Source organism: Lipotes vexillifer, unplaced genomic scaffold (genome assembly GCF_000442215.2).
Source record: "Lipotes vexillifer unplaced genomic scaffold, Lipotes_vexillifer_v1.1 scaffold1288, whole genome shotgun sequence".
In the NCBI taxonomy this organism is placed as follows: Eukaryota; Metazoa; Chordata; class Mammalia; order Artiodactyla; family Lipotidae; genus Lipotes; species Lipotes vexillifer.
The window spans coordinates 553,881-559,286 of NW_006776097.1; positions in this window are offsets into that span (position 1 = coordinate 553,881).

Genomic DNA, 5,406 nt, shown 5'->3' on the forward strand with positions numbered 1-5,406 from the left:
GTGTGTTAGTTTCTGCTTTATAACAGAGTGAGTCAGTTATACATATATATATGTTCCCATATCTCTTCCCTCTTTGTCTCCCTCCCTCCCACCCTCCCTATCCCACCCCTCCAGACAGCCACAAAGAACCGAGCCGGTTTCCCTGTGCCATGCGGCTGCTTCCCACTGGCTATCTACCTTACGTTTGTTAGTATATATATGTCCATGTCTCTCTCTCGCCCTAACACACCTCACCCTTCCCCCTCCCCATATCCTCAAGTCTGTTCTCCAGTAGGTCTCTGTCTTTATTCCTGTTTTACCCCTAGGTTCTTCATAACATTTTTTTTTTCTTAAATTCCATATATATGTGTTAGCATACGGTATTTGTCCTTCTCTTTCTGACTTACTTCACTCTGTATGACAGACTCTAGATCTATCCACCTCATTACAAATAGCTCAATTTCGTTTCTTTTTATGGCTGAGTAATATTCCATTGTATATATGTGCCACATCTTCTTTATCCATTCATCCGACGACGGGCACTTAGGTTGTTTCCATCTCCGGGCTATTGTAAATAGAGCTGCAATGAACATTTTGGTACATGACTCTTTCTGAATTCTGGTTTCCTCAGGGTATATACCTAGTAGTGGGATTGCTGGGTCATATGGTAGTTCTATTTGTAGTTTTTTAAGGAACCTCCATACTGTTCTCCATAGTGGCTGAACCAATTCACATTCCCACCAGCAGTGCAAGAGTGTTCCCTTTTCTCCACACCCTCTCCAGCATTTATTGTTTCTAGATTTTTTGATGATGGCCATTCTGACTGGTGTGAGATGATATCTCATTGTAGTTTTGATTTGCATTTCTCTAATGATTAATGATGTTGAGCATTCTTTCATGTGTTTGTTGGCAGTCTGTATATCTTCTTTGGAGAAATGTCTATTTAGGTCTTCTGCCCATTTTTGGATTGGGTTGTTTATTTTTTTGTTATTGAGCTGCATGAGCTGCCTGTAAATTTTAGAGATTAATCCTTTGTCAGTTGATTCATTTGCAAATATTTTCTCCCATTCTGAGGGCTGTCTTTTGGTCTTGTTTATGGTTTCCTTTGCTGTGCAAAAGCTTTGAAGTTTCATTAGGTCCCATTTGTTTATTTTTGTTTTTATCTCCATTACTCTAGGAGATGGGTCAAGAAGGATCTTGCTGTGATTTATGTCATAGAGTGTTCTGCCTATGTTTTCCTCTAAGAGTTTGATAGTTTCTGGCCTTACATTTAGGTCTTTAATCCATTTTGAGCTTATTTTTGTGTATGGTGTTAGGGAGTGATCTAATCTCATACTTTTACATGTACCTGTCCAGTTTTCCCAGCACCACTTATTGAAGGGGCTGTCCTTTCTCCACTGTATATTCCTGCCACCTTTATCAAAGATAAGGTGACCATATGTGCATGGGTTTATCTCTGGGCTTTCTATCCTATTCCATTGATCTATCTTTCTGTTTTTGTGCCAGTACCATACTGTCTTGATTACTGTAGCTTTGTAGTATAGTCTGAAGTCAGGCAGCCTGATTCCTCCAGCTCCATTTTTTGTTCTCAAGATTGCTTTGGCTATTCGGGGTCTTTTGTGTTTCCATACAAATTGTGAAATTTTTTGTTCTAGTTCTGTGAAAAATGCCAGTGGTAGTTTGATAGGGATTGCATTGAATCTATAGATTGCTTTGGGAAGTAGAGTCATTTTCACAATGTTGATTCTTCCAATCCAAGAACATGGTATATCTCTCCATCTGTTTGTATCATCTTTAATTTCTTTCATCAGTGTCTTATAATTTTCTGCATACAGGTCTTTTGTCTCCTTAGGTAGGTTTATTCCTAGATATTTTATTCTTTTTGTTGCAATGGTAAATGGGAGTGTTTTCTTGATTTCACTTTCAGATTTTTCATCGTTAGTATATAGGAATGCCAGAGATTTCTGTGCATTAATTTTGTATCCTGCTACTTTACCAAATTCATTGATTAGCTCTAGTAGTTTTCTGGTAGCATCTTTAGGATTCTCTATGTATAGTATCATGTCATCTGCAAACAGTGACAGCTTTACTTCTTCTTTTCCGATTTGGATTCCTTTTATTTCCTTTTCTTCTCTGATTGCTGTGGCTAAAACTTCCAAAACTATGTTGAATAAGAGTGGTGAGAGTGGGCAACCTTGTCTTGTTCCTGACCTTAGTGGAAATGCTTTCAGTTTTTCGCCATTGAGGATGATGTTGGCTGTGGGCTTGTCATATACGGCCTTTATTATATTGAGGAAAGTTCCCTCTACACCTACTTTCTGCAGGGTTTTTATCATAAATGGGTGTTGAATTTTGTCAAAAGCTTTCTCTGCATCTATTGAGATGATCATATGGTTTTTCTCCTTCAATTTGTTAATATGGTTAATCACATTGATAGAGATTTGCATATTGAAGAATCCTTGCATTCCTGGAATAAACCCCACTTGATCATGGTGTATGATTCGTTTAATGTGCTGTTGGATTCTGTTTGCTAGTGTTTTGTTGAGGATTTTTGCATATGTATTCATCAGTGATATTGGCCTGTAGTTTTCCTTCTTTGTGACATCCTTGTCTGGTTTTGGTATCAGGGTGATGGTGGCCTCGTAGAATGAGTTGGGGAGTGTTACTCCCTCTGGTATATTTTGGAAGAGTTTGAGAAGGATAGGTGTTAGCTCTTCTCTAAATGTTTGATAGAATTCTCCTGTGAAGCCGTCTGGTCCTGGGATTTTGTTTGTTGGAATATTTTTAATCACAGTTTCAATTTCAGTGCTTGTGATTGGTCTGTTCATATTTTCTATTTCTTCCTGATTCAGTCTTGGCAGGTTGTGCATTTCTAAGTATTTGTCCATTTCTTCCAGGTTGTCCATTTTATTGGCATAGAGTTGCTGTAGTAATCTCTCATGATCTTTAGTATTTCTGCAGTGTCAGTTGTTACTTCTCCTTTTTCATTTCTAATTCTATTGATTTGAGTCTTCTCCCTTTTTTTCTTGATGAGTCTGGCTAATGGTTTATCAATTTTGTTTATCTTCTCAAAGAACCAGCTTTTAGTTTTATTGATCTTTGCTATTGTTTCCTTCATTTCTTTTTCATTTATTTCTGATCTGATTTTTATGATTTCTTTCCTTCTGCTAACTCTGGGGTTTTTTTGTTCTTCTTTCTCTAATTGCTTTAGGTGCAAGGTTAGGTTTTTTATTCGAGATGTTTCCTGTTCCTGAAGGTAGGATTGTATTGCTATAAACTTCCCTCTTAGAACTGCTTTTGCTGCATCCAGTAGCTTTTGGGTCATCGTGTCTCCATTGTCATTTGTTTCTAGGTATTTTTTGATTTCCTCTTTGATTTCTTCAGTGATCACTTCGTTATTGAGTAGTGTATTGTTTAGCCTTCATGTGTTTGTATTTTTTACAGATCTTTTACTGTAATTGATATCTAGTCTCATAGCGTTTTGGTCGGAAAAGATACTTGATACAATTTCAATTTTCTTAAATTTACCAAGGCTTGATTTGTGACCCAAGATAAGATCTATCCTGGAGAATATTCCATGAGCACTTGAGAAAAATGTGTATTCTGTTGGTTTTGGATGGAATGTCCTATAAATATCAGTTAAGTCCATCTTGTTAAATGTATCATTTAAAGTGTGTGTTTCCTTATTTATTTTCATTTTGGATGATCTGTCCATTGGTAAAAGTGGGGTGTTAAAGTCCCCTACTATGAATGTGTTACTGTCAATTTCCCCTTTTATGGCCATTTGTTTTTGCCTTATGTATTGAGGTGCTCCTATGTTGGGTGCATAAATATTTACAATTGTTATATCTTCTTCTTGGATCGATCCCTTGATCATTATATAGTGTCCTTCTTTGTCTCTTCTAATAGTGTTTATTTTAAAGTCTATTTTGTCTGATATGAGAATTGCTACTCCAGCTTTCTTTTGGTTTCCATTTGCATGAAATATCTTTTTCCATCCCCTTACTTTCAGTCTGTATGTGTCTCTAGGTCTGAAGTGGGTCTCCTGTAGACAGCATATATATGGGTCTTGTTTTTGTCTCCATTCAGCCAATCTGTGTCTTTTGGTGGGAGCATTTAGTCCATTTACATTTAAGGTAATTATTGATATTTCTGTTCCTATTCCCATTTTCTAAATTGTTTTTGGTTTGTTACTGTAGATCTTTTCCTTCTCTTGTGTTTCTTGCCTAGTTAAGTTCCTTTAGCATTTGTTGTAAAGCTGGTTTGGTGGTGCTGAACTCTCTCAGCTTTTGCTTGTCTGTAAAGGTTTTAATTTCTCCATCAAGTCTGAATGAGATCCTTGCTGGGTAGAGTAATCTTGGTTGCAGGTTGTTCTCCTTCATCACTTTAAATATGTACTGCTAGTCCCTTCTGGCTTGCAGAGTTTCTGCTGAAAGATCAGCCATTAACCTTATGGGTATTCCCTTGTGTGTTATTTGTTGTTTTTCCCTTGCTGCTTTTAATATGTTTTCTTTGTATTTAATTTTTGACAGTTTGATTAATATATGTCTTGGCGTGTTTCTCCTTGGATTTATCCTGTATGGGACTCTCTGTGCTTCCTGGACTTGATTAACGATTTCCTTTCCCATATTAGGGAAGTTTTCAACTATAATCTCTTCAAATATTTTCTCAGTCCCTTTCTTTTTCTCTTCTTCTGGAACTCCTACAATTCGAATGTTGGTGAGTTTAATGTTGTCCCAGAGGTCTCTGATAGTGTCCTCATTTCTTTTCATTCTTTTTTCTTTATTCTGCTCTGCAGTAGTTATTTCCACTATTTTATCTTCCAGGTCACTTATCCGTTCTTCTACCTCAGTTATTCTGCTATTGATCCCATCTAGAGTATTTTTAATATCATTTACTGTGTTGTTCATCATTGCTTGTTTCCTCTTTAGTAGTTCTAGGTTCTTTTAAAATGTTTCTTGCATATTCTCTATTCTATTTCCAAGATTTTGGATCATCTTTACTATCATTATTCTGAATTCTTTTTCAGGTAGACTGCCTATTTCCTCTTCATTTGTTAGGTCTGGTGTGTTTTTATCTTGCTCCTTCATCTACTGTGTGTTTTTCTGTCTTCTCATTTTGCTTATTTTACTGTGTTTTGGGTCTCCTTTTTGCAGGCTTCAGGTTCGTAGTTCCCGTTGTTTTTCGTGTCTGTTCCCAGTGGCTAAGTTTGGTTCAGTGGGTTGTGTAGGCTTCCTGGTGGAGGGGACTGGTGCCTGTGTTCTGGTGGATGAGTCTGGATCTTGTCTTTCTGGTGGGCAGGTCCACGTCTCGTGGTGTGTTTTGGGATGTCTGTGGACTAATTATGATTTTAGGCAGCCTCTCTGCTAATGGGTGAGGTTGTGTTACTGTCTTGCTAGTTGTTTGGCATAGGGTGTCCAGCACTAT